This window comes from Struthio camelus, chromosome 2, assembly GCF_040807025.1.
Source record: "Struthio camelus isolate bStrCam1 chromosome 2, bStrCam1.hap1, whole genome shotgun sequence".
NCBI lineage: Eukaryota > Metazoa > Chordata > Aves > Struthioniformes > Struthionidae > Struthio > Struthio camelus.
The window spans coordinates 55,396,095-55,408,445 of record NC_090943.1 but is presented as its reverse complement, the minus strand read 5'-3'; the positions used below and the strand labels follow the sequence as shown (position 1 = coordinate 55,408,445).

Genomic DNA, 12,351 nt, shown 5'->3' with positions numbered 1-12,351 from the left:
GATTACCTCATTTCAAACTAAAATTCCCAAAGATATAACTCTTAAAATTTCAATTTAAAGAAATGTTTGAATACTTCTGTAAAAGCAAAATTGTTCTATTTCTTAAACAGTTCTATACCTTAAAAGCAGTCATAACAACTTTAATTTAGAAATAATCTATTCCACATTTGCAAGCGTAGGCAAATAATATAACAAAAATACACAGAAATATATACTATTCATTGTATTGATAAACATAGAAACATGCACTATTGTGGAAAATAACACAATGATAATGTTTTCCTCACTTGGCACTCACATTTTATATCTTCAAGGAAAGATGAAAATAGAACAGGCCTGTTTGATTTGTTACCAATACTACTAAAAATTGAAATTAAAAAAAAAAAAAGAGCTTGGAATAAATGACTTCAAGTCTTTTACAGCCCTGCAATTCCACGATTCAACAGCTTCAAGACACGGCTACATCAATCTAAATTCAAAGGTTCATTTTGAAGTCTTCAGAGGTCAGGAACTGATCGTGGGTTGTACATTTCATATGCGATGGTAATAATTCAAATATAAACAATCTTTTGCATATATTTATAAAAGGACAGCTGCAACAGTGAGACTCACACACGTTCTGAAGTTGATGAAAGTACTGCTTCTAAATTCAAATATAAGACCCTATTTTGCAAAAATAGCATAGCATTATTTGTAATTTAACACAACTCTATTATACCTCAGGAATTATAGTAGATCCATGAAGGATTAAGACAAATTCTCTATTTACTCAGTTGCCATTCCCAGTCCCCTAAAAATTATCTTCTGACATAGGAAAAGACAAAACAAAAATGAACTAAAAAAAACCTCGCTCACACTTCAATAAGCAGGGTTACAAAAAGGTCAAAGAGATGACATTCAATATCTGAAAAAGCACAAAGGTGAAATACAGTGGAAAAAGTTGCACACATCTATTGTGATTCTTCATAGAAATTCTAAGTACCAGCACCAATTAAAATAAATAATAGTGTGATAGGTCATACAGCACATTACATTACTTGTCCTTGTGACTAGAACATTGGATAAAGATTTGGCTCAGGGTAAAAACATAGAATTCTAATGCAAGCAGCAGGCTTGTGTAAGATGAAAGGACGGTAAAGTGCCTGAATCCTTTCCACTGGCACCTCTTCCCCTGCTGAGATTGTCCCATTTTCTAAAAAGCATCAAGTTCTCCCATTCTTCCTTCCAGTCTCTGTATTGTCCATTGTATGTCCTATAAACCCTGCTGCAAGTATCAGCTACTTGGTGAGATGGATATTTGAAAATGTAATTTCTGTTGCTCACTTGGCTAAATTCAATCTCTCAATTTCTCTAGTGAAAAAATTAGAATCACAGAATCACAGAATCATTTAGATTGGAAGGGACCTCTGGAGATCAGCTAGTCCAACCTCCCTGCTCAAGCAGGGTCACCTAGAGCATACTGCCCAGGATCGCATCCAGACGGGTTTTGAATATCTCCAGCGAAGGAGACTCCACTACCTCTCTGGGCAACCTGATCCAGTGCTCTGTCACCCTTACAGTCAAGAAGTTTTTCCTCATGTTCTCATGGAACTTGCTGTGTTTCAGTTTGTGCCCATTGCCTCTTGTCCTGTTGCTGGGCACCACGGAGAAGAGGCTGGCCTCATCCTCTTGACACTCCCCCTTCAGATACTTGTACACGTTGATGAGATCGCCTCTCAGTCTTCTCTTCTCCAGGCTGAACAGGCCCAGCTCTTGCAGTCTTTCTTCACAGGAGAGGTGCTCCAGTCCTCTAATCATCTTTGTAGCCCTGTGGAATACTTTAGTCCTTCAGACCAATGATTATATATGTTGACCAATAAAACAACAGTGTCATTTCACGAGTGATCTTGTGGGCATTTCAACAACAATCACACCACCTGTCTCCTGCCTTAGTTCTGTAGAGAATTTTCTGAAAATCAGAAAATTAAAGGTCATCCTTATCTAATAACTTTTTGTTATTTTGTCTCTTAAACCTCCTAAAGCATATATTTTGAAGGATAATGTTACTAACTGCTGCTATCAAACACTTAAAATCTTTCTTTAATAAAGGAGAAAGAGCACTTTCATTCAATAAATCCATAAATTAAGGTATAGAAAAGAATTTCCTTCAACATGAGAAAAATCCTATTGACCACACTAAACATGAAATTTAATAAAGTACTCCATTAATCAAGAATAGTTGGCGGCTTTGAATAAAAAAAAAAAACAACTGAGAAAACTTCGAATAAAGCTTTGAATAAAAACTTAGCCGAGAAAACAACGAAAACTAATCTTCCTAAGTTGAATCATGCTAGAATCCGTACTGGTCAACCAACGCTTTGTACAAAAGCAATTCGATAGGAAAGCCATTAGAGTACTGTTCAATAGCTCTCAGATTAAGATTTTGCCAGCTACTGAAGTCAGTAAATCAGGGCATCTTTGGTTTTCTTTACTACTGCAAGTGAGAAAGTTTAAATATATCATTTTACCACAGCTCTTTAAGCTATTGGTGATTTGCCACGAGCAACTTCAATTTGACGATTAAGTCTCAAAATTTAATCTGTAATGTTTTGAAGTTTGAAGTTTCCAAATAGCAGTACTTTTAAATTTTTTCCTCTTCTATGTGCAGACTGAAGTCATACATCCTTCTAGGAAATGGAAACTCTTTACCTCTGTTAACAGCATAAAGTCAATGAACAAATGTTTCCTGTGACTAAAATCAACAATTTTAAAAGAATTACGGCTTTGACATAGATCCCTAAAAACATTTTCTAAACAGATAGACAGTTTTAGAGTTATGATTTTCCTTGAGTTTTCTACACAGACTTTTTAAATTATAAAGCAGGGCCTATGGCTTCTGTTCAATCTTAGATTTTATTGTTTAGAAAATTAGAAACATATTCCACATTATACAAACACATTAGATAAGCATATGTACACATACCTCTTCCATGTGGATAACTAACAAGTTTCCTCTCAAATTTGTACAAAGTAGCTTTACTAAAGATCTTTTAAGTGTCATTTAACCTCTTAAGTACTATTTACATGGCACGAAGGTTCCAGCATTGTTTGATTTATTCATAACTTATAGCTCACATTCTATAGCTGAAGTATGTGGTGTTCAAGAGGCTAAAGCATCTACTGATCATAGTCAGGATTAACATTTGGCTTGCTGCTTATACTAAGCCTCTGAAGTCTTAGCCAAGAACATTGCAATGATTTTACCAACATACGATTCAGAAATTAGTCAGTGAAAATCATCTCTAAGTGCCTTATATATAGTTCAATTAAAAAAATAAACATGCATGTGTGAAATTGAAAGTTATTTAATATTAAGCCCAAAATTTTTTAATGTCCTGCTTTTCATCATTTTAACAGCTGACAATCTCAACTACTGTTAGTGTAAATAAAAAAAAGAAAAATAATGTATTAAATTCCTAACAGTTGTAGCAACTGTACAAGTTCAGAGAGTGTCATCTGAAGCTCACAAAGGCTGTGGCTAGACAAATAGGCTAAGCCAATCTCAAATTTTGACAATGCTGGAAGGGTCAGTCCTACTCACTTCTCCCTGGGCCTCCAGCTCCCTGTGCTCAAGGGCTCAGCCGGCAGCTGTCAGCTGATAGTAGGATGACATCCTGACTTTGAGATTTTTTTCTTCAAATGAGTAAATCATTATCCTACATAAATAACTCCACGAAAGCTTAGCAGCTGAGCCATTGAGAGATTAAAAATCATTCAAAGAAGCTTCTATCTTTCTTGTCCCTGAACTACTCCAAAGCTCTGTGGTAGATATCTGTTCCTCTAGTTTGTGCAATTTCACAGGATTTAATCTCATCATGTATGTTCTGATCAGCAAACAACAGAAACCATTAGAAAAGAACATAGGATGCTCTGTGCTGGTATGCTATCGATAGGTTAATGATACCCAGCTTCCGCTTCCAGCAACTGCTGACAGTACCAACAGCCTGCTGATAGAGTCTAGAAAAAGCAAGAAAGTTACCTGAAGATAACTGTGTAAAACTACGTTAACTAGTAAGCAAAAATTCTCTGAGAAATTTGCACAAACGCTGAAAACTCTCATAAAAAGTACTAGCCCACTGGCTGGCACAACAATCTTTTAGGTATGCATGTCTTAAAATATAGTTATTGGTTGCCAGAAATCACTACTGGCATTTATTATTTGCCTTGCAAGAACATACTGCTTCATAATCCAGATGTCCATGTGATCCGTGGTTATTCTGCTTCTGTTATCTCAAAAGTGTAGCAGGCTGTCTCTCCAAAATACCATTAGGGAATTACATATGTTAGAATTCAACAGTCAAAGGCATACTGAAAACCCCCCTCAACACTTTACATCGACTAACTGTTGAGTTTCACTTCTATGTTACAACTTTATCAAGAGTACAATCCAGTAAGTCTGGGTATAAAGATGAAGTCTTCAATTTCTGTTCTACAGTTTCCTTTGAATTAATTTACCATCACCATGCCATATACTACAGAAGTGTCAGGCTAAATCTGCCCTACTTCCATTGCCTTAACTTCCAGTGTCTAGCTTCAAGGAATCTCCCAGCTACCTGAAATCTGAGATAAAAGATATCAACTTCAAAACAGAAACCATATTTACGTGTTTTAAAAGACACAATAGGATGCATTTGTATTTTGTTTCTCAAGAACTCCTATCTTTCATCTTTTCTACATCAGAAAGACAAAGATATTGCCACAACCCTCCCCAAAATGCTGTAAAACATAAGAATACTGTGCATAAATTTTTTCAAAAATCATGAAAAAAAAATCATTCATCTAAGTTTTTGCCATACTGCTATTCTACTGTTTAAAAAAAATTATAAATATTGCTTGATTTAAGATGAAAAGTGTAAAAGACATTTCATCACAATGTGAATGCCTTTACTAGTACAGAAATCTTGAATAATACATTTCTTAATACTTTGCACTCAATATCAAGTATTTCTGGATATATTCATGGTAGTGTGGAAATGGTATCCTTTTGACAGCTTCTGACTACAATCTTCAGGTTTAAGCAGCTTGGCTAACATATACAATTTAATTGTTAATTTCTATTCTTCTGATGAAGCTTAAGAACCCAATGTATTACAGCAGATATAATTGATATGCAGCAGTGATAATTTAGTAGACCTATTACAATTCCAATAACAGTTAAAAATTAAAGGCCATTAGAAATGCTGAGGTGTTAAATAACAAGCATTAATAGTTTTTGCTCTCGTGTATATTATGAGGTATCAAACTTATGAATACCAATTCTGTTACAGCATGAAAATGACTGACAATAGAAACAGAACTATAGCATTTTCTCACAAATGTAAGAAGTTCTACATCATGTAAGACATGGAAATATTTACCCTTAGCATTCATAAATGAATCCCTAAGCACACATACAATTACCATTGTTAAAAGATCTCCTGTTTTAATAATAATGAGGGACTTTAAGTCAAATAACATATGACAGATTATTTAGAGCATTCCCATGATCTCCAGTGCATACTGTACTATTGAACCACTTTCTGAAGCAATTAACGTATTTCAGGCATGTAAGACCTGACATAAGAAAACTAAATCAGTAATGACTCTTATTGCCTTTGATGCCATCACATCTTTATATAGCTAGCCCTTCGCTCATCTCATTTGTGGGTTTTTTACTCACTTATAGTTTATTTTAAATAGCTAGTATTAATGGATCAAACTCCAATTACCAAATCTATGGCAGGTAAAAGCATAATTAAAGAAAATTAAATTGTGTATGAAGTTTTATTTCCCAACTTCTTTTGGGTCTCCTTGTTTTCTTTGGCCATTTGTTTTGAATGTGTAACTAGTGAATAGGGTTTTTATGTTTCACTTTAAGAAATGCCGTCTTCCAAAAGCTCAGCCAGAAATGTCCATTTCAAAAAAGCTCATTGCAGCCAGTTGGCTTTGCCAGTGACATATTTATAAAGTGAAAATGTAACCCATAGTGTTTTCTGCAGATCAGATGGAATCACTTAGTGTACTCTACATAGTTTCAGCAACTTGTGCCTCAAGAGGAAAGTCCCTCAGCCAGCAAGTGTTACTTTTAAGCACAAGTCCAGCTACTGTTGTTTTGTAGTTTCATTATTCTAGCGTGATATGAGTACACTAACGTCACTTTTTTTTTTTTTTTTTTTTTTTTTTAACTGCAATGTATTTTTAGAGCTAATGTAAAGCCAAAATGAGAGGCAGGTGGTGGCTCTTTGAAATAAGCTTCTAATTAAAGTTATTTTAGAGCTCGAGTTTTTGCATGTTAATGATTTCCCTCTGTTTGAGCCTCCTCTCTGGCACCAAATCATGTTCATGAAAATAAGTACATTATGTAATCACAAGGCCTGAGCATCAGCTGAAATCATGAAACAAAAACTTCAGCATCAAATGGGATAAATCAGAAAGTAGAACAAGCTTCAAAAAGTTTAGGGAGATGTCAGCACAGATAACTTTACTGCCACCGATGGTAATTTAAAAGCTTCAGTTAAAAGCTTAGTGCGGGAGGAAGTGTCAATGAAATAAAAAAGATAAATTAGGTTTATGACTGTCTGTTATAAATGCCAAGAGCTTTTTCCTTTAATGGATATATAGGAAATGTTTTCTTCATTTAAAAGAAAAGTTAAATCTACAGTGCATTCACCAGTGAAAAGGTATACACAAACTGCATTCCCACAGAGGGGAACAAAAGTCACTGTCCTGACTTGACACAAGCAAATAGGTTTTTATTTTCCTTCCTCATTGAAATCTACCCCCAACATTTCTCCTAGCATAAGAAATAGTCACCTCCAGTTCAAAGCTGCTTTCGAGAATTCAACTTGCAGCTGAATGTAGCTCCTGAAGCAAAACAGATCTGGGTCAACTGTGAGAAAAGCACTTCAGGAATCGCTTCTGACTAATGGAAAAACCATTCAAAAAATACGTCGGGCAGTTCTTAAAACAACGTAAGCCTAGTAAAAAGCAAGTCTTAGGCCAAAGAAGGAAGCACATGTCAGTGTGCATTCAGAAAGAACACTGAATTGATGAGCTTGGTGGTCTGGTGGCTGCTCACTGCATTACCACAGGAGGGATCAAAGTTCAAGACTGAAGTCCTTCTATCTAGTGCCAGAGGGTCTCACAGCATTGCCAAGGCAGTGCAATACTCTGAGTACAGGGAAAGAGGAAAAGTGAAAATACCTTGTATCATTCAGTGCTAATGCACATACCCATACCTAACGATGCAAGAGTACATATTTTCCAGTTGAGTGGAGCATTCTTCTGCTGGAAGTGAAAAATCACTGCAACAGGAAGGAAGTAAAAATAAGAGAAGGTGCTGGGAATTTAAAAGAAACTACTTGGGAAAGACTAAATCCTTACTCTACTGATGTTACAGTTTTAACTGTTTCTAATTCCTTCCAAATATTATGGTACTACAGTAAAATTGCAGGTTCGTTGTCTTCAAAGTTTCACAAATCCCAACATAAAAGATGTTTGCTCTGCGACAGCGCACTCTATCAGAAATTTCCTTGCTTAAGACATAGTAAAGTATGCAGTTAGCAGAACTACCTTAAGAAATGGATCTTTTTGTACTTCTTAACCCTCATATTGTATTTTCTCTACCTAATCTCTTGCAGATTTCTACCTGCTGTAAATCATGAAGAGGAATTTGGATGGAAAGGGAATGCTGAAGTATTAAAAAGGGGTCTCCAAAGGCCAAATCAGATAACTCAGACCTCACTCACACAATCAGCCCTTTGGAGGCTGCAATACACTCCTTTCTTCTTGATCCAGCCACAGAACAAGATGATAGAATTAGATTGTGCTATTTGGGAATTATCTCCTTAAACCTCGCACTGATTTGAGGTGGTGAAAAGATCCTTAGAGGAGAAAAAAAAAAAAAGTTTAGTTCAACGGAGCACAAAAGACAGAGCCTCTCTCTGAAGTACTGAGATCCAGAATTATCACAGATGCAACATCCAGCACATGGAAAAGTTGCCACTGAAAGAAACCTTGTATTTGGCACTGTATAACCAACCATAAGAGAGGTAAAGTGTCCTCCGCCAAACAGATTTTAGTTACTCTCATTTGCTTACTACAACCCTTGTTAGGCAAAGAATCTTTCAAGCATTCAAGAATGGACAATGTAACTATTTAGTGCAAGTTCGTGTCTCAGAACAAACATTCAGGCAGTTGCAAAAGCAGTATCACACAAAGGGTTGTTCCTTTTTCAATACACCTAACAGAAGCTCAGATTAATTCTAGACAATATAACAAAGCAGGTCTTGAAAAGAACATTAGCCGTGCACGGGAAAATGGATGCAAGAATAGGCATAGCCTGAATAATGAAGATTCATGGAAGGATAGTGGAAGTCTGTCTTTCCCTTTAATTCAGTTTCTCTCCCCTTAGTTTGTGGATACAACTATTTGCCAAGCCCAGGCAATCATAGAAATCTAGTTTGAAGCCCCTGCATTCAGCAAGGTGTTGCAATACTAACACTATAGGCAATTTTTTTTTTCATTTGATCAATAACCAAGAGAATTTTTATACAGGAGGCAGGAGAAATCCTAATCTGTGAACCCTTCTAATGTCAAATGGCCCTCATCTGAGATTATATACATATATTTTATATATCATACATTATGTATACATTATTTAACATCTCACTGAACTAAGAAATCTGCCACAAATAAAAAACAAAATAAAGACAAACACTATCAGAAGTTAGCCCCTTAAAATCAACAGCTTTTGACTGAACAGTTATTTAACGCATACAGTCAACATCTTTAAATGAAAATCACAAATAAGTAGTAGACCTTTCATTGAGCTAAATTAAACCCTAAACATAGACCCTATTTCGCAATGATATTTTAAGCACTTTCAAAAATTATCAGTCGGATCTTAAGTCAATATAACATGTTAAATCTACTGTCTTCAGAATTCCATCTAAGAGACAGATCTATACACGTACAATCAAACAGAATAACAGGGCAACACTGATGAAACCCAGCAACATTCTCTGTCTTTTCTCTACTTCTCCATTTTTATTGTCCCTTCAAGTAGCAAACTTCAGGACTTCTAAGGACTTCCCAAAGCACTCTTTGATTGTTTACTAATTGATTTTGAAAGAGAATTGCTGAAAATATATTTAAGAATGCTATCCCCAGTAAGCAAAATCATATCCAAAGAACTAATTAAAATGCTTTTATAATGAAGTTTAAAAGTCTGAATCTTATAATGCAAAAATAAGTTTTGTTCTTTTATTTTACAGTAGCTTGGTTGGAATTCCTATACCTCTTTAAGATATTTTAAATATCTAGTTAAAATTATAAACATGAATAGCTTGACTGAATATCCACAAAAAACTGCCCACAAGATGCAGCTACTTTTAACTTTTAGATCATTTGTCTGTATACACCTAGGCCTGTAATAACCAACAGACGGAAAGGACTGCTCTTACTTTGCAGTCAAATGAGTCAGTGAATTACATCTCTAGCCAAAAAAAAAACCACTACCACTACCAGTTTCCTTTTCGGCAATCTGAGAAAATACATCACGGATTTAACAAGCAGGAACAATTTGTTATCTTGTATTTTAAGATTGTTGAAAGCACACTGCAGACAGTCACATGATTGTATTACTTTGCCACTAACATTGTAAAACATTATTTTCAAAGTCATTTTTGGCCAGTAAGTTACTTTTGACAGGTAAGCAAGATGATACATATTTTCATCATAATCAATTTTCATATTAATGGGCAGTTGAATACATTTTATTTCTGTACAGCTAAACTTTCATGTCGAATTTGCCAAGCTGCTGCAATGCTTCCTTGTCCTCCTTTCTCACTATAGACATAGTCCTTCTCTCTTACTCAATTTCTGTGGGTTATTCATATTTGTTTCTATTCATTAAACCACGCACCACCATTAACAATCAGACTCAGTCATGTTATAAAAAAGTGGGAACTGAGAGGTTGCAGCATTATTTCTTTCAGTTATGGATCTTCTCATCTGACCTGACCTTACACAAGCAGCAATAGAACAGGCAGACAAGCACAGCACTGTACGCTCAAGTTACAGAAGATTAATTCTAAAAAACAAATTTTGAATCCAATAGCTCAACAAATTCTTTCTTTTTGGTCTGCTAACCTATTTTGGGGGTTATTTAAACCCCTCAGAATTTTCAGATTTTCCCTAAAAATTTAAAACTTTGCTACTGGAAATAGCAGCGTTGTATAGCGCCAGCCTTTAAATCTTCAGTGGACAGACGTTCTGCTGCTTAGCGGGAACTACGATTTATGTACATTCAAGTCTCATTGTGCATAACCTGCCTTACCACCCAAGGAAAACATGGCGTCCTACACAAAAATTATATACATACAAAATAAAGTCTACTGAAAGTGTTAATTTTCTTAGCTTCTTGAATTTCTGGTAACTTGGGGATGTGTTTAAAAATCTTGTTATCCAGCATAAGTACAGCTATACAATTTTCCCATCAACCACAAATTTAACTTTTAACAAGGTCTAAAACAAGTTGTCACCATAAGGAGGCACACCCCACGATCAGCACCAACTGGATAACGCAAAATTACAATTCTCCTCATGAGTGTGAAACAGAACTACCTTGCCATATTTTCATTGGTTTTTAACTCCTCCTTCTTTCTCTGTTTTACACTTTTTTCTGTGCTGACCTAAAATCTCCAAGTAAGGAAAACCTTTCTTGAATGACCTAGCAGAGTAATTTCTAATAGATTTGTTGGTACAAATCGTTCCTGATACCCCAAAAGACTTTCACAGTACAATTACTAGAAAGCATCAGGACCTGTACAAGATATGTTTCACATCTTTAGGAAGAGCAACACAGCTGAGGTTTGGTGACCTTCCAAACGAATTTCTATAACTTAAGGAGACTTTCTTTTTGTAATGGGAATATTCACAGAACACTTTAACAAAAAAAAAAAAAAAAAAGCTATGCAGAGGCATTTCAGAAAGATCCTTTAAGAAGCTGAAAAAGATTGAATAGTTAGAAAATAAAACTACACTCCTCTGGAGAAGAAAAATTATAGGGCAACTAACGAATCTGATATAAACCAATGTATCAGCATGAAATGCTGGAACATTTAATAAGAAAGTACATGTGTAAATAATAAAGCTGTACATAGAAGGTTTGAAGTAAGAAGTAAGAGAAAATTCATCACGTCCAACTATTTATTAGACAGGGTAATAATATATACTGCATTTCTAAACTTTAGAGACAGCATCTCTAAACTTAAGCAAAACATCTGATATGATCTCAGACAATTGTCTCACAGGAAACCAGAGAATGGCAGGCATTAGCACTAAAAAGAAGAATCTGGGGATTAGAGTAGGATGATGAATTAAATATGAGTCAACAATATGTCACTAAAAAGACAAATGCAAGATTGGGTCATTATTAATATACATGTGCTATTGAAAACATATGAGGTAATTATTGTTCTGCTTGGCACTAGTTGATTCTTGGCAGGAATACTGCAGAAGCCATAACCCCACATGCAAGACACAAAACTTTATACTACCAACGCATAATGACTGCACACATTTGGGTACCATATTTTAAGAAAAGAAAGTAGAAAAAGCATCGTAAGAAATCCATAACATATTTGAAAAAGCAAGAACAATGTGGTCTTCCACTTACATAACACCAGTTATCTATTTATTTCTACAGTCGGTTTTACTCCATTTTAATTATTGTGCCCTGCTTATATAAAATACAAAATAAGTGACAGACCTAACAATTGATAATAGAAGCAACATTCTGACACACTGAAGTCAATGGGAGTTTTTAATTCAGTAAGATTTTTCTCTTCACTTTCTTTTAAAAGAAAAGTTGAAAAAGTATGAAAAGGGAAAGGAACCAAATGGTAAAAGATTCAGAGAGGTTTTCCCGTGATTATTTTTCCTTTCACACATTCAATTTAGAGAAGAGGTTCTAACACCCTTATTTAAAAATATACTAATAGGCTTCCAAAGTCGTGTTATGTGAGAAAGCTTTTAAAAAAGTAGTGATTGGTAGATTTATTTCTTGAACAAAACTCACAAAGAATAAGCCTTTCAAATAATCTTTCTTTATCCAGAAGCATTTTAACAGAAAGGTAATAGTTAAACACTCTGCTCCTTAAGAGAACTAGCCAATAAATCAAAGTCCAAATTTATATTGCTGCTGTATTTAAACATAGTCATAAGAATCATTTAACCTTGCCGCATAAAACTCAGCTGATAATTTTTTTCTGACTAACACCTAATAAAATTCATTCTTGCAGAATTGCGGAAAAGTTAAGCACAGTCTGC

At 35.0% G+C, this 12,351-nt stretch overlaps 1 protein-coding gene across 5 annotated transcripts in view; it reads right to left on the bottom strand.

Annotated features, from left to right (window-relative positions):
- Positions 1 to 12,351, bottom strand: part of BBS9 (Bardet-Biedl syndrome 9) — a 320,100-nt gene that overhangs the window by 289,825 nt on the left and 17,924 nt on the right. The window lies entirely within an intron of this gene.